The 23144-nt window shown below is 43.1% G+C and overlaps 1 protein-coding gene and 1 long non-coding RNA gene across 14 annotated transcripts in view; both read right to left on the minus strand.

Annotated features, from left to right (window-relative positions):
* The window catches only part of LOC131907224 (uncharacterized), a 28563-nt gene extending 16035 nt beyond the window's left edge, over positions 1-12528 (minus strand). Inside the window, exon 1 of the long non-coding RNA XR_009378332.1 lies at positions 12301-12528. This is a non-coding gene — a long non-coding RNA (uncharacterized LOC131907224). The remainder of the gene's footprint in view (positions 1-12300) is intronic.
* Magi1 (membrane associated guanylate kinase, WW and PDZ domain containing 1) overlaps positions 1-23144 on the minus strand; it is a 650887-nt gene that overhangs the window by 494762 nt on the left and 132981 nt on the right. The gene's annotated exons all lie outside the window — the stretch shown is intronic.

Below are 23144 nucleotides of genomic sequence, written 5' to 3' on the forward strand. Positions count from 1 at the left end.
GAGCCCTGGGAGGGACGGAGGGAGGGAGGGAGGGAGGGGAAGGGAGGGGAGGGGAGGGGAAGGGGAGTAAAGGAAGAGTATTAGTAAGAGTGTTCGGACTGGGGAGTGGAGGGAGGGAGGAACTAATGGGTCAGCAGGTAAAGGTGCTTGCCACACAAGCCAGGTGACAGAGTTCACTCCCTGGAACCCATGTAAAGGCAGAAGGAGAGAACCAGCTCTACCTTGTTGTACTCTGGCATCCACATACACACTGTGGCACCCACACATAACCCTCCCCAAAACACAATAAATTAAGCTCTTTTAGTAAAAAGACTGCTGTATAGATATTGGCAGCAAGGGCAGCAGCACACTTACGTGCTCCCCTCAGAGTGAACAGACCTGACTAGATCACTCAGGTCCCTTTTCAAGTCTGGAGAAGTTCCTCTGACCGACTTCGCTTAAAGCTGCGAGTTCCCCACCTAGAAGATGGTAGGGAGCTTCAACAGACCATGCTCCTGAGAATGGAATGTGGTGACATATTGTGTCCCCAACATACTGTGCACCCTAATAAAGTTTATCTGAGGATCAGAGGAAAAAGCCAGCCACTATAGTAAACATAGAGGTCAGGTAATGGTAACACACACCTTTAATCCTATTACTGGGGAAGCAGAGATCCCGCTGAATCTCTGTGAGTTCAAGGCCACACTGGGAAGAAAGCCAGGCATGATGGTGCATACCTTTGATTCCAGCACTAACCATAAAGGTCTGGAGGTCTGTGCAGACAGACAGGAAGTAACAGAGCTGGGCAGGAACAGGAAGTGATGTAGCTGGGGGAGAGAGGAAATGAGATGGCAGAACAGAAAGGCATATAGGCATGAGTATATTCAGTCTCTTTGGAGACTGAGGTGTCAGTGAGGTGAGGTTGTCTGTGGCTTGTCCTATTTCTCTGATCTCTCGGGTTTTAACCCCAATACCTGGTTCCAGGTTTTTATTAATAAGACCATTTAGCAAATCATCTTACAAATGAAGGGTACATTCTCTAAAAGTTAGAAAGGGAGGGGAGTGAAGAAAAAATAAGGAACTAGAAAAGAAAGTGTGCATGCAGAAAATTAACCAAGTGTACCTCACAAGGAGTCAGGTACCTAGCGACCCACATCAGCAATTTGTACAACCCTGTGTCCTCTCCACTTCTTTAACATCCCAGTTACTTAGCACAAACTACACCAGAAAGCTAAAGTCACAGATTGGGAAATGTAATAGACTCTTAAGCACTGGAACACAAATCAAAGGTTGGTATTAGAAATTAGCAAAGGGCTAGAAGGATGGCACAGTGCCTGCCTAGCTGGCACCAGGCCAGGGATTCGATCTCTGTAGTTTCCCAAAAGTAATTAATTGGCTGGGCAGTGGTGGCACAGGCCTTTAATCCCAGCACTTGGGAGGCAGAGCCAGGAGGATCTCTGTGAGTTCAAGACCAACCTGGTCTACAGAGCAAGTTCCAGGGTAGGCTCCAAAAGCTACACAGAGAAACCCTGTCTTGGAAAAAAAAAAAAAGTAATTAATTAAAACTTTGAACGAGAGGTCAGGGAGATGGCCTAGTCGATAAAGAGTTTGCTGAAAATTAGAATTCTGATCCCTAGAATCCACTTAAAACTCAAGTAGGCACAACAGCTGCTTGTAATGACAACCCTTAGGAGCAGAGACCAGGAATACCAAAGATAAGCTAATCAACCAGGCTAGTCAAATGGGCAAGCTCAGGGTTCACTGAGAGACCCTAGCTCACTAAATACAGGGACAGAGGAAGATACCTGACATCCACTTCAGGCTCCCGTATGTATGCTCACACAGGCACCTGCACATACATGTGCCAATACACATGCAAGCATGCGCATACCACACACGAAAACAGCTTAATAAACCCAAAAGTCAGCAAATGACCAATAAAATACTAAAAATTTCACTATATAGAACAGTTGCCAAAATTAGGGCTTGTATTTTGTATTTGTAAAGTCAATTGGAAATAATTATTCACAATAAATTACCCATGCAGCATTTTCACTAGCAACGTCTAGCTTGAAATAATAATAAAACAATTCCGCAACGTGACCCTCAAAAATGAACAAAAGTATTTTTTAGCAGGGTGGGTCTTAATAAGAAAAAATTTAATACTTCTTATACAAATAACCCTTTGCAACAATTATAAATAAGGTTATTCCTGGAATTGCACAGACACTCTTGCTATGTGCTAAAACATACTGCTAGACCACCCAGTTTCAACGGCTGAACTACCAACAAGTACAGTTCTCAAAATATGTTGTTTAAAAACGAGATTTGCTGTTTTAAACAATGACATCAAAGGGCCTAGCGTGTAGCTTAGTGGTAAAACACTTGCCCAGCATTCTTGAGGGGCTGTGTTAAATCCCAATAACAAGAGGCAGGTAGGCACTGGCACTAGAATGTCCAGCAGTGAGTGAGACCAGAGACACAATCCTGAATCGCCACTGGACTGTCCTTCTGTAAGCCTCTCCGGTCTTATTTCCTTCCCCAACTCATCCTCAGATAGGAGAGAAGGCCACAGAAACAGTAACAATCGTTTATCTTTTTGTTTATGTGTGTTGCCTCCAGGCTTTTCGTAAAATATAAAATAAAACCCCCTCAAATGAAACCACGGCCAGTACATTTCCTGTTCACTAGGAAGAAATAAGCTGTTCAATCTAAAGTGCCCAGACTAGCAAGAAGGAGAAAGAAAGGCAAATCTTGCAGAGTCCCCTCCTAAATGGGAAGAGGAAACACAAAGAACTAGGGATTCTAGCCGAAAGGGAAGGACCACCTATCCTACAGGAGAATGAAAATGGGAAGGCAAACAGGATCGAAGAAACCATCCAGAGCCTCATTACGGGGATCTAAAGGTAATGGCCCACTAATTAGCGTCCTAAATTGACACTGCAATGGACAGACAGGCCACGGCTCTCAGGCCGCCTCTGCTTAGCTACAGCAGGGGACCGACGACACAACACAGAGCATGAGGTAACTAGGGGCAGACTCATTACCAAGATGAAAGAAGAAACAGCACAGCCTGGAGTAGAAGAAGAAGTCGGGACCCGACCAAGCCACCATCTAGAAGCACACAGAAGGAGCGAACAACAGACACTTTCTTCTAACAGAGAAGGAAGGACCCAGCCTTAAGCTACCGCACAAAGTTAAGGAAGAGAAATTTTAAGGCAACTTGAATCAGTCTTGAGACTATTAAAATATCAAAGTATCTAAGGTCTGAGGCTCCTACTATATGAACAAAGACTTCAGATATTACTGAAAAGCAGTGAGAAAAGCATAAAGAAATGTCTCAAAACTGTTCCAAGGCTGGGAAGACGGCTCAGCTGCCAAAGAGCCCCTGTGCACGCCTAAGGATCTGAGTAACAGCCAGGCATGGTGGTTCACATTCGTCATCCCAGTGCTAGAGAGGTGGACCGCTGGGGCCTGGTGGCAGCCAGCCTAGCCTAACCCTAACCCTAACCCTAGCCCAGATCCCTGTGAAAAATCCTGTCTCAAATATAAAGGTAGATGGCAAAAATCAAGCCAGGTCGACCTCTGGCCTCCACATGCACACACACACACACACACACACACACACACACACACACAGCTAAAAGTATAAATATACCATCAATTGCACATGTAATAATTGTCTCCAGAAAACATTCAGACAAACACACAATAACACAAGTATCTCATCACATCACTACTCATCACATCGTTCTCTATGGAAGCAGAAGGTTGGGAACAACTTACACTCGACAACGCAGAATAAATATGTGATAAAATTCCATAAAACAGATTATCTGTGTGATGACGAAAAATGGTGTTTTTACATGTATCATGGGCATCTTTCCCTCCTTGGTAGCAAACGCAATATGGGCAAAACCCCAGACTGTGAAATAATTAATGCCTATGGAGGTAAGGCTCAGGCAGATATATGGTATACAGGCCTATATATGCATACACACTGACATGTCCACATCTATATTTTATGCTATTCATAAAGCAAGTGTTACCTGATGGCCATCTCTGAGGAGATATTACAGTTTTATTTGCACTTTCAAATACAGCAAACAAGCGTGATAAAATGTTTAAAAAAAATCACATTACAATCCAGCAATGTTATATATACTTGAAGTTTCAAACTAGAACAGGATAACCTTTTGCTAGATTAAGAACAGTAGATTTCCACATCTCCCTGTTTTACAGTTCTAAATGATTTGTTACCCAACAAGATCTTGTTCCTGTTCTGCACAAAACATTCACATCTGTCCTGCTGTTGGCAAAATTGTATGTTAAGATTTGTACATAAACAGATGAGAATTTTTAAAAAATCAAATGGCTTTTTCATTTATAGTTGATACATCAATGAGATTTTTTTCAGCCATTTGTGCATTAATATGCTTTGAGATTCCTTTAAACACCACAGAGCAGTGTGAGTTGCCCATGAACCACATCCTCCCATCCCTGCAAATACTCAGCTGAGCATATGGCTGCCCTGATTAAAGGCTGTCACTACAGCTGCTCAGGGACTTCTGAGACATGAGCAGAAGCAGTGTGCCATTCCTGGCTCATACTTGTGAAAAAGAGATGTGTTCCCTCATGGTCCCTTGTCCCCTTCCCACTATCCATAGCAGGCACGAGATAAATCTCACTTGGACCTGGGACTGCCCAGTTCTCGCCATTAGAAGAGGAAGTCCTACTGTAGTCCCCATGAAGTGCTGATTCCAAACCTACACTGGCTGATACAAACAAATACAGCTGAACCAGGGAGCCATTTAATTTCCCCAACGTGACACACAGTTGCCTTCATCACTATAAAGAAAAACTCTAAATGAACGTAAGCTGTTGGTCCCTCATTAATAATTGAAAAATAATTGTCTAGTCAATGTCAAGGTGTCTGTGCAAACATAAAACACAAGGTACACTTCAAATACTTGAGAGCTTTTCAAATGCTAGCAAAGTCAGCACCTGCATCCAGGTAAAAGATTCCAAAGACCACAAACACATTTTCACATGCAGAGGAAAAAAAGTATCTTTAAGTAGTCCCTTCTAGAGAATTAGAATGTTAAGTCAGATACACAGTGTTAACTGAAGTTCCTAGGAGGGGAAAGGCCACACTTCAAGTTCATTGGAACTTAAGTATCTATGGGGAGTTAGAATGTTGCAAGTTCAAAGTCAAACTATCTTAAATAGCCAGGTACTGTCTGTCCATTTTTGTATTTGACCTACCCTCCTTGTTGTGCTTCCCACCAACTCAAGGTTAAGAATGTCATCAGATGGCATCTGAGGCTTCGAGCAGAGACCTCCTGCCTTGCTGTAACCTGCCGGCTTGAGGTCTCCACCGGTACCTTTGGAGACTGTCATGATTTATGAGTATCTTTCTTCTGTTACTATACAAACTTTACGAAACTATCGATACACTGCAACATGGAATCTGGGGTGTAGGAGGCATGGAAGCCCTGTGTTCACAGATAAGCACTGGAGGAACCTAGAATGTTAGGGCAAAAGGTTGTTCCTCCAGGGGAAAAAATGAAATACATGTTATCTATCCACAAGGCTGGAGCAAATATGCACTCTAGCCTGGTGACTTTTGCACTATCTGTGTGGCTGGAGACCACAGAGGACCCTCCCCCAGACCCTTATAATAAGCTTGGTTTTTTTGGTCAATCTATAGAACCCATCTTTATGGAAAGTGTCACATGTATTTTACAAAGTCGAGTTTTGACGTAGTCATGTCCAATCTTTATTTACCTTAGTATATTCAAGGAGTTTTATGTATGCTTTCTTGTGTACAGGGGATGGAGTTAATTATCACCAGGAACATTTTCACCAAATTGTGCTGTGCAAATTATGCCTAAAAGAAACTACTCAGGATCAAACTCCCAAAGTTTGAACTAACCCCGGCTACTTAGTCATGTTGAACTGAACTACCGTCTTACCTCTCAAGGATCGTTACTGTGCTGGCTGTGGTCACAGAGACTCCCACATTAGGGTACCCTGAATCAGTGTCCGCAAAACATGGTCATTCATATTTAGCTCCAGAATAAACTCTTATTCCCTTTGAGGAGAAAGTTGCTGTTTATTTTTATTGACAGCAGGAAGGTAAAAGAAAATTCAGTTTCTGCTCCATAATGCAGTGTTTTAGTTGGGTTTTTATAATAAGCATGAACCAATTTAACAGCATACAAAAGAGACAAAGATGAACTGTACTGGTTACTCTGCCCCCCATGGTGGGGGAAGGGAGGGAGGGAGGGAGGGAGGGAGGGAGGGAGGGAGGGGAAGGTGGGTGACTAGGAAGAGGCAATGAAATTTCCATTGACAATTAAACCAAAGACTTATAAGGTAAGCTCATATACTAAAAAACTCTACTGAAATAAACAACTATAACATACTATAAAACTTGAATCTGTCTCTTTCCCTTCCTTGTCTTTAACAGATACCACAACTCCTCTATGACCAGAAGATGAGGAGAAGAAACCAGGGAGGAAGAAATTAAAAGTTCATTAAATAGTGAGGTATGGTGGCACAAAGCTTCAATCCCAGCACCCAAGAGGTAGATGCAGGTGGATCTCTGTGAGTTCAAGGCCAGCCTGTTTTATGTAGTGGGTTCCAGGCAAGCAAGGACTACAGGGAGACTCTTGTCTTCAAAGGAAAAAAAATCATAAAAAATAAATACCCTGTATATGGTTAAGGCATAACAAGATGCCACTGTCATCTAAGATACAGTACTTCCCATCTGGGCGGTGGGACAACTCATTAGTGACCATGATCAGACTTATGGCTCAATGCAAAACTCACCTCCCAGCACATAGTCCACAAAAGAACAACACAAAAAACACTACTCTGAATGCTGCTATCATATCATGCACAATGAACATGAGCAACTGTCAGACCCAGTACTATGAGATCAGTAACTACATCCAGGCTGCCATTAGTTCAATATGTTTTACTGTATTTCGACAATAATGAGGGCCAGCTGTCAGGATGTGTCAGCCATTAGAGGTATTTGCACATGAGCCTGACAACCCGAGTTCCATCCCCAGACCCCACAAGGTGGCAGGAGAGAACTGACTCTCAAGAGTTGTCCTCTGACCTCCACCTGTACACTATGGCATGATCTGACCTACACAATAAATGAATACATAGTTTTAAAGAAAGACTATCACAAAGCAAGCATCATCATTTGAAATCAGCAATGCCCAGTTGTTTTAAGAGTCTCAGTTGATTGCCTAAATTAACTTATTACCGTAATGGCAACCCCCACTAACCAAACCTGGTGGTGAGGGAGAAGCCAAATAAGTGTCTTAAGACATGGACTCTATATTCCTAGAAAACCACTGCTCTTCCTTCCCCGGGACAGTAGGCAGCTGAATCCACCTCAGTAGCTTTACACAATCACAGGATCTCAAAGGAAGAAAGCTAACAAAATTATTACTCAGATACTCAAGACAGTCCAGTGCGGTGCTCCCGTACACTGCGGCCCACAAAATCCAGCATATGGCTAACCATTACTCCAAAGGCCCTGAAATTCTACATAGAAACCATAAATTATCTGAATATAAGTGAATGCCCTTAATGTATTTTCTAGTATATACAAAGGTCAGGTGTGTATATATACACGTATTGCGTTATGTGACTGTTTTGCCTACACGTGATAATATTAAGTCCTGGGTTCACAGTAGCTTTCTAAAACCATGAGCTCTGGTATTAGTGATTATGAAAAACATTGAAGTACAGACACTTAGAGGACTGGGAACCACCACCTTACTCCAGTCTGGTCTTTCAGTTGAGCTCTGTAATATGACAGTGAGTTGAGATATAAGCATATCTGCCCTAGGTCAGAATGAGATGGATCAATGAACTAACAAGTATCTATCTGATATGTAGCGGGGAGAGTGGGTGAAAGGGAACAGAGAAGCCCGTCTTTTAAGAAAAAGGACACATTCTCTTCTCACATCCAAGTCTTTTAAGAGGCCCAGCTGCTAGTGCACAAGGTCAGCACAGACTCTGTATAGCAAAATGCTCAATATGTCTGAGCCATCATTCCCGATCCCCTCAGCTACCCAGATACACTGTGAGCCACGATGACGACTGTCCTGAGTGACAGGAAGACATCCAACAAATTCCGCGCTTACACCACGTAACTTCTGAGCACACGAGGCTGAGGAGCAACCTCCAAGAAACTCCGCTACAGTCAAGTGTTCCCCATTCAGTGTCAGGACAGGCAGCAATTTACCTTGAGAGGAGGGGAAACGACAACTAAAACCACAATGTCGGCTTTGGTCTGATGAGGCAAATACAAGTAATGATGGCCGCGACCCCTGACTGCTGTCAACGGAGGCTTCCTAGAAGGGAGGTACTTGAGAGGATGCTAAGACGACGATCAAAACGTGAACCCGTCAGCACGTGTGCACACGGGGTGTGCATGAGGGGAAGATGGTTCCGTGGCATACCTTAGAAAAGCGAAACCCAGAAGCAAGCTTTGCATCCTTCCACAAACTGCGACCTTAACGGCTCGTTCATACTACTCAAAAGGCACACAAAAGTTAAGCTGAGCATGGTAACTTGGGAGGCTGCAGCAGCAACATGAATTCAAAGCAAGTGTGGCTGCATGGTAAGACACTATTCCAAAACTTAAAATGAAATACACTTCAGGAAAAAAGATGGCAGGACCCCTAGCTGACATATAAAATTCATTGTATGTCCCCCCACAACGCTTCCTCTCTCATACACAAACTCACTCTCTCTCTCTCTCTCTCTCTCTCTCTCTCTCTCTCTCTCTCTCTCTCTCTCTCTCTCTCTCTCTCCCTCCCTCCCTCCCTCCCTCCCTCCCTCCCTCTCTCTCTCTCTCTCTCTCTCTCTCTCTCTCTCTCTCTCTCTCTCTCACACACACACACACACACACACACATACATACACATCCTCTCAAATGCACACAAACAATATTTTATTCACACATCTTTCTCAAACACATGTCCCCCTCTCAAACATACACAAATACATATACACCCCCACCCACCCACCCACCCTCCCCACCCCTCTCCTCTCATGCAGATCAAAAAGCTTGTGTTCATGTATTCAACTCCTCTAAAATTAAGCTTTATAAAAACTGGTTGTTTAAAAATACTAATTTTCTAGTTGAACAAGGCCCATCACAAATGCCAGTATTTGAGAAAATTTCACAAAGGATTTGCAACAACATTTTAACTTGAGGTCAGGCTTAGTATCACACTTGTACTCCCTGCACTGGGAAAAATGAGCCAGGAGGATTCCAAGCTTTGGACAGGCTAAGCAATACAGCAAAATGGGAGTGGGAGCAGGGGTGTATATGTGTGCAGAGGGCATGGGGTCCTTGTAGTCCCAGATAAGCACTAGGGAAACCAGGAATGTTAAACACAGACGGATGTCTCCTCAATGGGGGAGATAAAGTACCCGCATTCCACCCAGAAAGCTGAGAGTGGACATTATTAATAACCTGGTGACCTTTTGCTATCTGTAGAGGCAGACCTCAGCCAAACCCTCAAGAATGATTATCCCAGACTCTTCTCTTCCTAGGCTTTTATTATTTGTCTCCTAGTTAACAGGAGCCATCCTTGGGGGAGATGCCACCAGTATTTTATGGCCTGCTGACTTCCGTGATATCTCTGTGATAGACCACACTAGATTCTAGGCCTTTTAGCTATAGAACCCACCTTCATGGTCACATGTACTTTGCAAAGGAGGTCTATGTAGTCACGCCTTAAGCTTTACTATGCACCTGGAAGGGGAATGATTGTTGTTTTCCAAATTCTATTTTTCTTTAAATATGCTTGTAATAAACCACCAGGCAGCAGACTCTCTAGAAGTTTGATCCAGTTTGAATAAATCAGATGGAATCAAGTTTTTATTCTCACTCTTTGTGGTTTATTTCCCTGCCCGTCTGCAGGAATCCCTCATGGGGAGTGGGAGGCAGTGATCCAATAAATGGAATCTCAAAACAAAAACAAAACAAAACAAGCCAGGCAAAGAGGCACAGGTCTGAAGTCCCAGCTACTAGAGAGGCTGGGACAGAAGGATTCAAGTTCAGCTCAGCCTGGACACAGTAATGACATCCTGTTTCAAAATTTTTCTAAAGTAAAAAGAGGACTGGGGTGTGGCTCAGGATCAGAGATGCCCAATATGTGTAGGCCCTTGGTTGGGCTTAATCACCAGAGCAAAAAGGATGGGACAGGATGGGACAGGACAGGACAGGGTGGGATGGGATGGGATGGGACGGGACGGGATGGACAGGAACAAAGAACATAGAACAAGACATAAGCAAAATGAAGCCACAACTATATCCTGTAGCTAAAGTCAATTTCAAAACCATCCAAGTGACAGACTAAAATCTTCCCACTGTATTTAATAGCCATCTGAAATCACATAAACATTATCCACAGAAAGAAAAAAATAATGTAATTTATACCTTGTTCCCACAAGAAAACCTACGTTAATGAAACTGTAACTTGGGCCATGACTGATACTTTACAGAATGAGGCGGATTCTACGATGGTGGTACACAATGTGCTCAGTTCCTGCTCTCAGTCTGAGCACACCCGGCCCTCATTTCAGCACTGGGCAGCTGAAGTGTGTATTTTAACAGACACAAGTAGCACACTTACTTTTAACCGTTTTATTCTTACTCTGCATTTCATGAAAATTAGATTGGTCTCTTTTCTAGAAAAAGGCACTTCAAAACTTGATAGGGCCAGACAGCAAGTTGACTCACCTTGCTCAAGCCTGACCACCAGACTTCAATCCCCAGAACCCACATGGTGGAAAGAGAGACCTGACGCCTGCAAGCTGACTCCTCTCCACACAATGCACAGCACACACCCACAGCATGTCCCATCATGCAATGTAAAAACATTTGTAACTCTTTTAAAAGTTAAAATATAATTCATATCAGTATCTCCATGTATTCTCAAACCCCAGCAATATAGTATAATGAAAATAATGACCACAAATATTTATTGGCAGCTCATAAATATCCAATCACCAATTCTCATAGACGTCTAGAAAGAATAAAAGATAATCAGCCCCATTTACAGTTAACAGAACAAACATAAAAAGCTAGGCACCTCACTCAAGGTTACATGGATATTAAATGTATAAACAATATGCATAACTAGAAGGAGAATCCTGTTTTCACTGTGGCCCCAATATCTCATTCCAATTATACTGCTACACACATGTTATCCCCAAACCCAATGGCTTTAGCTAACAGAGACCACTTCATTATCTATCACAATTTTCAAAGTCTCTGTTAAGGGAAGCCTGAAGATTCACCCCCAGGAAGACTGAAGGTGACTTGAGACCAAAGGCTAGAAGCATCAGAAAGCTTAGCTGTGTCTGGTCATGGAAACACATAGACACGGCCTTCCCATGTGTCTACCTGAGCAGCTTCACAACCTGCTGGATGGATTGCAAGGCCAAGTTTCCCAAGAGAATGAGACGGAGGTTTCACTATCTCTCCTGACCCTGTCTTGGAAGTTTTAGATCTTCACTTCACTATAACCACAAGTTCTTCCCCTTAACTCAAGGAGAAGGAACCAGACACCCTGCCCACCCCCCTGTGGAGACAAGATTCTATTCACACTCTGGAACTGTGTATGAGGAAGGGGAGGAACCGCTGTCAAGAATTCCTGCCGTGATTCCTAAAAAGCTTTGACTATTATCAAAAGGACTTCACGGAGGCTGTGTGATACTAAGGTGAATACACCAATCCTCCATGAAGTCCCTTCATGTGGCACTTAGAACCTAAGGCTCTACTTAAACTGTCCTCTTCACTGTTAAAATCATTAAAACTGGGCTACAGAGAAGGCTCAGCATTGAAGAGCACTAATGGCTCTTCTAGAGGACCCAGGTTCAACTCTCAGAATTCAGGTAGTAGCTAACAACTATCTGAATATCACTATGGGCCAGGGGATCCAATGCTCTCTTTTGGCCTCTTCAGGTACTACATGCACATGGCACATAAACATACATCCAGGCAAAACACCCACCCATACCCATAAAACAAAAGTAAATTTTAAAATCATTAAAATGACAAAAATAAACCACACCACCCAAACACCAAAAAAGATAACCAACTATCAATTATCAAATGCCAAAGGTAACTGATGACAGCTCTTCTATAAAGTAATGCTACTATATCAGTCATTTTGAAGTTTGGGGGTTTCGTGGTCATTTTTAATGCAGACTAATTGAAGAGAGAAAATACCAACAGAATCCCATAAGAACAGTCCTTGAGAAGAACAAAACTACCTCAAACAGTGGTGCAAATACTCCAGTTCAACCCAATCAGGACACACCCGAGGAACACAATGGAGCCAGCGGGCATGAACTCTGCCCAGCTCTGTCTGGAAGGGGAGCTCACATCAGCACCCTTCACAGTCCTCAGAGAGCCTGTCCCAGCTCTGAGAATATCCTGTGGCATGGGAAATTTCACAGCCATCTTCACTGCAGGCCGAGGCCACTTGCATCATCCACGTTAATTACCTTACGAAAACCTGCCATGTGAATGTTTACTGTTGTCATGGAACCTTCCTATGAGGTCAAAACACACACACCCATCATTGTGACATTCCCAAACAGAAATGAATAGTATCAGGGAAATGGAGGTGCTAAGTCATGTCATCTATTAAAACCTATATAAAAATGTGCCCCTTTGCAGATAGCTGTGATGTTCATGGTGTGTGTGTGTGTGGGGGGGGATACAGCTGCACATGCATAACCAAGAACCTGGCAATAAATCTATCAGTCCTTTATCTCTCTCTGTGTGCACTGAACAGCAGGCCTAAGTGCTGTGGGATAAGCAAGTGGGATTTAGTGCACACAGGCAACATCAGCACTCCCGAAACGCTGGCAGAAAGTCCATCAAAGCGTTTCCTCTGAAAACTCAGCACCTATTTCCTAGTGCCCCTCTCTCCACCCAATGCCATGACCGTAGACACAAAAACAGTACATGAAACACACAGAAAATGTACTGGCCCAGGGGGTTAGGTGATGTCTTGAGATTTCAGAAATTAAAACTGTCACCTCAGAATGAGAGGCTACAAGTGTCATAATTATTATAATTTATTCAGAAGGCAAAGCATGACAGACGCTATTTTTATATTCATTCATACAGTAATCAAGTTTTCTTCTTTTCCAATTCCTTGCCCTCTACCCCCCCCAAAAAAAAAATCTTTGTAATAGGATTGGTGATCATCTATCCTGCAGCTTTCTCTATTACAGGGAATAACTGAACCTAAACTCACTATGGTAGGAAATGACAACCACAAATTAACAACTAATTTTTAAAAGTCATTTAGATGATAAAGTCTCATTCAAATCATGTCAATGACCCTCCACATTAATATGGAGAAATGATGTTGATCTAGACTTTCCAGACACTTCTTTCTGTTCTCTGAAGGGATTCTTCAGTTATCAAACCGTAATAGGTATTAAGCGCAAGGTACTTCAATCTCTGGAAACCTCCTAATGAGTCAGTCCTCCTCGGCAGTTAGAAGCAAGGAAATGGCCTGCTTGTTCCATGACAACACTCCCTGGGCATTCTTCCAGCTCAGAATGGGAAAAGGACTAACCTGCTCCCTAATGCTGCGTCTCTGGAACAGCCCATTCCTGCAGACAATGACAACCACATCAACATATCTCTCTCTCTCTCTCTCTCTCTCTCTCTCTCTCTCTCTCTCTCTCTCTCTCTCTCTCTCTCTCTCACACACACACACACACACACACACACACACACACACACACACAATCTGGCTAGTGTGGGGGAGCCATGGACTGATGCGCCACATGGTGTTCTCCAAGGCAAATGTCGCAAAAGACCTCAAATTCAGACACCAGGAACAGACAAGAGCAGGAAAAGAAACCAAGGACCCAGACCAAACTGAAACCACCAGGATAGCAAATAACAGTAAGAGCTGTTATCATCTCTGCAACAAGAGCAATCACAACATCCAAAGTGCAACCATGTTCAGCACCCGGAGGAAGGTTATCAGGAAAGCAGTATGATTATATGTGAGTTGAAAACAAATAAAGGGCCTTGAAATCAGCCAAACCTTGAGCTCAGCAATTCCACAGCTGGGAAGTTTGTCCGTCCAAAAATAAACTACTCATCATGTGGACAGATACTGAGATACAAGGGCGTTTATCTTAAAATTCTTTAAAACATGAAAACCTAAAGGTAACCTTCTACTACCCTGCAGTGAGACTAGCTGGCTCTGTGATGGAATGCTACGCAAACCTTTAAAAGAGGTAGTATAAAATAATGTGGGCTTTATTTTTCATAGCAACATGTTCATGATTTATAGGAAGTGGAAATAAAAATAAGATGCATACATTTCATATACATACATAATACATCTAGACTAATATATTCATGAAAGATAACACATCAAATTTGGTGTAATTATAGATGAGGATTTTCTGAGGGAAAAAGTCTCTTTTTTTCCCTAATAGTTTAGTAATAACTGTGTACTACTCTTTGCATCCAAATATTAATGAAAAAAATTGAGGTATTTCAATATCTTGCTACATGGGATTGCCATTTATAGGCAAAGTATTTTCAAGAAAAACAGATATTTGTCCCCTAATATCAATTTAAAATATAACACCAACTACTTAACTAAGGATATACTCATAATTACCTCTCTCCTTGAAATATTTAAGAATAACGCCTTAGACAGGACATAAGCCAGAGTTTGATATTCCAGTAGGCTGAATGGTTCTTTCTATAAAAGCCGTGCTCAAAAAGGCTCTCTAAATTTATCTATTTCTACCAAGAGTTGATCCAAAAATCTATCCTCAGCTATGATCTAACATCAAATATTTATTCTTCTCAAAAGTCCACTGACAACTTTAGAGAAAGAGGGGAAGAAAGGGAAGGGAAAGGGGGTCTCAGGGAAGGTCTATTTTCAAAACGCTAGAGAAAAACACTAACAAAACTTAAGTGTGACAGCACACCAAGGTGGCATTTATCTGTAGAAGTTAATACACGTGTGCATATTATATATGAAGACACATGTACATGTGCAAAATTACATGTGCACATATATACACAAACACAATTTCAACTGTTGATACGCTCAGAAAATAAGATTTTGTTTTATGGCTCGTTCATTTCTGATTCATTTCACAGTTCTTAGTGCTTCGAAATACTATATAAAGTCTTTCTAAATATACACACGTGGAACAATGAATGAAAAAAAAACAAACAGCAACTAAACAAAAGGAATGAATTCTACAGACAGATCTCCTTCGGAAATGGAAAATGTCCACTGAACAAAGCCTGTCATGGGAGGAAATCTAGAGTCACTCAGGCACACATAAGCGCATTAATTTTCACTGATAACACGCACCTAAAGGACCACTCAACTGAAGAAACCAGGCTTGGCAAGGTATGGTGGCACACCTTTAATCCTAGCACCTGAGAGGCAGAGGTAAGTGAATCTCTATGAGTTCAAAACCAGTCCAGTTTATATAGTGAGTTCCACATCAGCCAGGGCTACACAGTGAGATCCTGTCTCAAAACCAAACAAAAAAATAAATGGGGTGTGATGGGACCCAAAAATCGATCACAGGAAAGCAGGAAAGAAAGATCAACCTTAGGAAAAACTGAGGTCACCTCAGAGGTGCTGGCAGATGGCAGAAATATCATCAATGCCATAGTGTCACCATTTTGACATGACTCAGTTACAAATCCTTCCATCGCAACAATAGAGGAGCAAAGCCAAGCTGGATAGAAGAGAACAAGAATGAACTGCCCTCTTTTTAATGCTCAAAAACGGACTCACAGTAAAGCCCTTGGCATCCAGTCTCTGTACATGTATACCAAAACCTCCAAAGAGATTTTATGATACGGTTTCTAATATACTTTACCTAATTCACTTACATTTTGGATTAAACTTGCAAAAGAGGATTAAAGTTATAATTATATTAAAGAATGAAAATTAAAACAAACCCTCTCTGAGGTACAAATTTTCCGGATGCTGCAGAAGTCTTAGTCCAAAGTGAACGTACTAAGATGGCCTTAAATCCATGGAAACCCGACCTTGCTTATCAAGAAACATTTTTCATGTCTTAATCATTTGCACACTTAGATCAAAGAGAATAATAATTAAACTTCTAATAGAATTTCAGATTTGCTTTCAGTTATCATTTATCCGGTGAAACCAATTACCTGAACTAAAAATATAAAGCATTTTCTATCCTTTTGGCCAATTCTGCTTCTTGGCATGTTTCTAGGACAAGTGATAGATTATCACACACACAGTCGTTGGACCTTGGAAATTATTTCACCGGACACTATCTTATCTTTTGTTATACCAGGCCTCCCTGAATTTAATCATTATTTTTTTCAAATGTCATCACTTAGGACAGAAAAAAAAAATGTACACACAGCATCAAGGAACAACCTTCAAAATAAGCTCTCATTCCAGTGACAATCAGGTGGGAATCCAGCAGACAGAAAGCATATGGCTATAATTCTGGGAAGATAACATGGTGTGGGTGAAAACTATGAGGCATGTGTTACTTGTCTAAGCTGAAACAGGGCCCAGGAGACAGAAGGCATTCAATAAGCGCTCACATGCTAATAACACCCTAACACACAATTATTTTGTCAATATCTGCCTGTCCTGCACCAGACATGTAAATACTTCTGTTGGACTAGGTTTGGTGTTCTTTTGTTAGGATTTGTTTTTTGTGTCGCTGAGAATGGGACGTGGAGTCTTGAGCCTAACAAGCAGGTCCTCCATCTACTCCTGCTCTGTACTTCTATCCCCGACTTGACTGATGAACCTGAAATTGGAGTAGAAAAGGAGTTAGGATTTCTAAGAGCTGGAGGCATAGCTCAGCCTGGCATATACAATACACTATATTTGATCCCTAGCATTAAAAGAAGGTGTGGTGATACTCTGTTTGTGCTCTAACAAATAAAGCTTGCCTGGAGATCAGAGTGCAGAGCCAGCCACCAGAGGCCAGGCAGTGGTGGCACACATCTTTAATTCGAGCACTAGGGATCTCAAGCCTTTGATCCTGGTACCTGAGAGGCACATGCCTTTAATCCCACACTTGAGAGGAGGAAACAGGAAGTAATATGGCTGGGCAGAGAGAGGAAGTGATAAGGTGGTATGGAGACAGAAGCTTGGTCGGCCTTTTCAGTCTGCGGATTTGATAGAGGTAAGAAGTCTTTCTAGTGCCTGGTTGCTCTGAGCCTCTGATCTTTCAGCTTTCACCCTGATATCTGACTCAAGGTTTTGATTATTAAGACCAATTAGGATTCGTGCTACAAGAAGGTCCTACAAAAATTTGTTAAAACACAAAAACTAACAGTGTGGGCTAGCAACGTGGCTCAGCGGGTAAGGGTGCTTATCACCAGGCCTGACAACCTAAGTTCCATTCACAGGACCCACGTGATAGACACAGAGAACCAACTTTCACAAGTTGTCCCCTGATCTCCACACATGCCCACACACAAATAAATAAACGTCATTGTAAAAAAGACTAACAATGGTGCACTGAGTGCTGGAGCCATTTCTGCCCCTACAATGATTACAACAGATGTGCTTCCAGCCCCTGAGTTGCATGGGATTTCACTTCCTGCGCCACAGATGTGGGCTTCTGACCACAGTGGATCAATCAGAGCCCATCCCTTCCAAACACACAGTGTAGACAAAGATTCTAGCCTCGGTCTGAAATGCATGCTGGGAATGTGGGGGGCCAGGGCCTGGGAAGGCCAGAGAAGAATGAAGAGCACAGGAAGAGGAAATGAGATACAGAAACACCTACCAGACAGTGTTGCTCCTGAAACCCGGACACTGGTATCTCCTTCCTTGTCCATCCCTCAGACACCCTATGCTATGCCCCATGCCCTGAAGTTAGACACTTTCTGTCTACATTTGTCAAGAACATTACAGTGCTTGCAACTCAGAGTCATCCACAAAAGCATTTCCTCCCTAACCAAAGCAATCATCACACAAGACCGAGAGAGCTGAAGCCACAGACAGAAAAGTGCAAACAAGCCAGGGTGGTCCATGAAAAGAGGAGGAACCACCAGAAAGGAGACAAGGAAGCTCTGAGAAAGCGTATGAATTAAGTTTCTGTTCACCCTCGGCAAATGATGAGAGGCGCTCGGTGTCTAAATTGGCTGGTGATATCAGAGCTGTTTTTACAATGTTTTAGTATCTGTGAATCCCACATTCTTTTCCTTTCTTGTACAGTCTTGTTTGAAACTCTGGCAAAACGCTGTGCTTGGGAAGCAATTGAAAGTTGGCTAGGCTGAAGTTATGTGATTTTCAATTAAAAACATTCTCGCTGGCTGGTTGCTACCGCTGTGGAAAATAAAGAGCTGCGAAGGGGGTTTCCCTCCTGTTGAAAAATGGGTCTGTTAAGCTTCAGAATGGTGAAAATCACTTACCTACCTACACAAACCACTTCTGTTCAAGCTATACCACGGCTCTGATCCCAGTTCCTGGGAATAAGGCACATTTTTGTATAGACTAATTCTTCTGTTTTCATCCCTTAAGGGCCCTCCACGAATTTGCATTTATATATCCAAGAATGCCCAAAACTCACAAATGCCTGTGTTCCCACAGGGCTCGGATAATTACCACGCTTACTACTAGCACAGGCTTATTCTGCTCCAGGAGACACTTGCCAGGTTTGAAGGTCACTATTATTAAGAGAGAAAAATAAAACTTTCGCCACACAAAAAGAACTACCAAAGCCATCCTACTCTAAAGAACAACATGCTTGGTAATTTTTTTCCCAGTGTTGTTCAGTGAGTGCTAAAGAATGCAAAATAACATGTGCGCGTGCACACACAGAGTCTTTGTGAGCATCCCTGAACAGGGACTGGCTGTAATCGCTAACAGAGCAATGGTAGGGAGTAAATACCTGAATTTGCATCTGCTTGCTGAGTGATGCTTCTACAGATATTTTAATTAATGCTGTAAAGCTGAAGTAGAATGACATTCATCTCTGGGTCATGTCTTTCTGGTAGCTGATAAGGACTGACAGCAGCCCAGACTGCCACCGAGAATGGAACCCACTCTCAAGTGGAATAAAAGTAAATGAAACTAAGATGGCTCATTAACAATAAAATCCCAAACAATACAAGAAGACAACAGCCAACACTCTCTTACTAGAGAAGGCAGAGACTATCCTAGCCCCTGAATATGCAAAAGAAAACCCTAACACCAATCTCTGATCCTGCAGGAAGCACCAACGTCTCCTAGCGGCTCAAGCAGGTCTTAATTTTAGCTGTGAAAAAGTAGGTTGCTGGAGCTTTCTTACCTGTACCAGCCTGTAGCTCCCTCCCCTTAATTCCAATGTGGGCCTTGCAGGCAGAGCTCTTCCAGCAACTCTGCAAAAGGGCCAGGGCAACATGGGCAGGGCGACCTGGGTTTCAGCTATCACCTGCTGGCAGGACCTGAGCATGCACACCATCAGGGTACAGCCCAAGGGCAGGCACAATGTCAGCCCTTCTCTCTTGCTTGAGAGCAGGACCAAGCTGGCAGCATGAACCCTCCAACATTAACCTTCAGGAACAGGAGAGAGAACTGACTGACACTGTCTTAAAGAGCTGTAGCAAAATCAGAAGTTAAGGATCAAATGGGAGGAATTATAGATTGATCATATGTGTCATGAAATGGCTGGAATGAAATCACCAAGTCTAGTTGGGGAAAAGAAGCCCTGGAAGATGCTCATATTCACCAAGGGGGCGGGGAGGGAGGCTGTCTTAGCTGAAGCTTTCACATTCTGCAGAAATTGGGAGGAAACCTTGAGCAACAGGATTGATTGGGTGTGTACTCTGCTCTGCCACTTCCCAGCTGAGTGCGACCTTGGACAACCTGCTTCTAAGGTTCGGTCTCCTCATCTCCAAGACAGGAAGGATAGCTCTGTAGATCTCATAGGGCAGCATGGGAACTGAATTCCCAGCATACAGAAAGCCCTCCTAGTGAAATGTCAATATTGGTCTCTCTGTCTGTGTCTGTCTGTCTCTCTGTCTTTCACTGTTTCTGTCTCTCTCTCCTTCCCTTCCTCCTTCATCCATTTTCTTAAAAGAAGGGACAGGAAGGCTCCTTCCTTCGTATTATACCTGCACCAATGATTTCTTTAAAGTTATTACAGTGCTCTTTAAAAATGGTCCGGTTTTTAATTTGCCTAAAATATAGAGAGCCACGTTCCTCAAAACCAGGTGAATCTAGGAATCTGGAAGGAGCACCCACACTTACCCTGTGAGGATGTTGGGGAGATGGCATGACAACCTTTAGATTCAGTTTTTACTTTCCCGTTTCAGACCTTACAGAGGCACAGCTCCATGAGACTTCCGTGAGATAAGCAGCATGGCGAGCCAAGAGTGCCAGAGGGGCCCGGCCAAGCAAGCCTGGTATATATATTATCTATTCTGTTTGCAAGACTGGAAACCAAACTAAGACACCCACCTCTCTTTGCCTTTCACACTTTCCGAGACTTTCAGCCTCAGAGACGTACCCTAGAGGTAGGAGGCTCATTTCCTATTAAAATCTTTCAACAGAGAGTCACTGTTCTTGGAATAAGATCCAAACCCCTTACCACAGGCTGCAAGGCTCTGTGACTACCCTTCCCCACCCTACACACTCATCCCACACTCCCAGCTCCACTCTCTTCTAAGACCAGTCCCACTGTCCCTCAGTCCCGGATGCCCTTCTTGTGCCTCCTCCTTCTGCCTTTCTCTCATGACTCAACCCTGCCGGACACAGGTTACCCATTCACTGGATTCTCACTGGTTAAGTACCTAAGGGTCACCAGCTGTATTAGTCATGTTCCTTGGTGCTGTCACCACATACCTGAGAGAAATAGCTTGAAGGAAGAGGGCTTGATGTGGGCTCATGGCCTCAGTCTATCCTGGCAGGGAGGCATGAGGGAGTTCACGGCCAGTGAACACATGGGGGGAACTGCTCACATCTTGGCAGATCCAAAAAGCCCAAGAATGAAAGCAGAGGCAGGTGTCCCCTTCAGTGCACACCACTAGTGACCTATGCCCATCAGGTAAGCATCATGCCCTCCAGGAAACAGCACCAGCTGGGGAACCAGTCTTCAAAGGCCACATTCTAACCCAAACACCTGTTGAGAGCCTAGCTCCCATCTACCCTCCTGGGGGAAGCTCAGGAAGAGCAGGCCTGTGTACCCAATCACCACCTATGCAGGCCCAGGCTCAAGCTACTAGAGATCAGCAAAAGGTAGTGTGACCCCCTTCTGAGGCTCCCCTCTCCCCATGTGACAACATCCTGAAACAAAGCTTAAGGAAGTCACAAGAAAGCAAAGGTCTCACTATAGAAGTGCTTGGTTTCTGATGGTAATGAAGCATTCCTAAACATCACAGCGAAACTGGGTTCTCTACAAAGGTGGGGTCAACTAGGCCATTACAACAGCCAGGGCAGTCTGGAAACTGCTACAAAGAGTAAAAAAGTAAGGAAAACAGTAATGCTGGGCCCTGTGCTATATCCCCCAGATTCTGAATTAACAACAGTGTACGGCACTATCTGATTAGGATGACAGGATACTCGGTAAGGGGTGAAAAACACTGCTTTAGCACTCTGCCTCACAAACTATGGCAAGAGTATCTGAACACAGCAGTAACCAATCACTGGAAATTTCAAAAAAGTAAAATTAAAAAAAAAAGCAAGAGGCTGGGGGAGCCAGAGGCTAAAGTGCCTGCTGGGAAAGCATGAGACTTGGAATTCAGATCCCTGGAATCCAATTAAAAGCTGGACAAGTGGAGGGGGTCAACTTGTGTCCCAGCATTGGAAAGGAGAGACAGGAAGTCCCTGGGACAACCTAGAATTAGCGAACTCTGGATTCATCTTAAGACCTTGACTTAATAAAGTGGAGAGCAAAAGAAGACTTCTATACACATGCTCATACACATGCACCCCACACATGCACACACATATACTTTTTTAAAATATATGAAATGCAAGCCCAAACTATACAGATATGCAACTGGTACGTTAGATTATTATTCATTTTCAAAATGCTTACTCACAATGTCTGTACAGAGGTGATCAAAACGTGGTTTGGGGCTGAGGACGTAGCAATGGTACAGCACTTGCCGAGCATGCACAAGACCCTACGTTCACTTCCCAGTACCATCCTTGGTCTCCTGAACCAGCAATGCAACAAATGTACAGTAAAGGAACAAAACACTATCTGACAGCTTAATCGATGTCCGGACAATCTCTGAATTCTACCTGGCTTGATTATACTGCACAGTGGTAGATGACTACACTTCCAGTTGAGAGCATACCATAGAAATCCAGATGTTTCTGTGACCTGACAGACTTCCGTGGTGCTCCCAGATATAAGGAAGAGTTCTAGGGAGGTTTAAAATGCAGAAATAATGGGATTTCTGTGGTGAACAATTCAAGATACCTATCTTTTAAAAACGTAAGTTTACTTTTGTGCCCTTGGAATTGTGTTAATGTCTTTGAGAGCATGATTTTTGTGTTTCCAATTTTTAAAAAAAAGTAGACGCATGCTACTCTTCTCCCTGAAAATGCATTGTTACGACGAAGGCACATCTTGAAAGTCACAGCATCTAATAGTAAATAGAAGGCAGCTGGCCCTCTGTGTGCATCACAGATTCCACATCCATGGATGCAAGCAACCATGGGGTGGAAATTCTGGGTGAAAAAAAAATTGTGTCTGTACTGAATACATACAGATTTTTAGTTGCCATTATCCCCTAATGGAGACAGCACAGCAAATGCCTAAATCACATTTATCTCACAGGGGATAGTATTAGTAACCTAGAAATGATTAAAGTATGTTGGAAGGCTGGGGGTAGAGAACAATGGTAAACATGTACCTAGTATGTGCAAGGAGGCAGGTTCTATGTAACTACTAAGCCATTTTCTGTAAGTAACTTAAACATCTTCCCACCCTCAGTGGGTCCTGGACTCAAGCAACCCCCTTTGGACACCCATGGACAATTGTGTTACTTGAAGCAGGGCTACGCTAGGAAAGGGAGGCTAATGGCATTACCTGAACTCAAAGGCAGGAAGGATTAAGGAACCCTGGAGAGCTAGCAGGGTTTTACTAAGGGAGAACTGAGGCTA

Source organism: Peromyscus eremicus, chromosome 3, assembly GCF_949786415.1.
Source record: "Peromyscus eremicus chromosome 3, PerEre_H2_v1, whole genome shotgun sequence".
In the NCBI taxonomy this organism is placed as follows: domain Eukaryota; kingdom Metazoa; phylum Chordata; class Mammalia; order Rodentia; family Cricetidae; genus Peromyscus; species Peromyscus eremicus.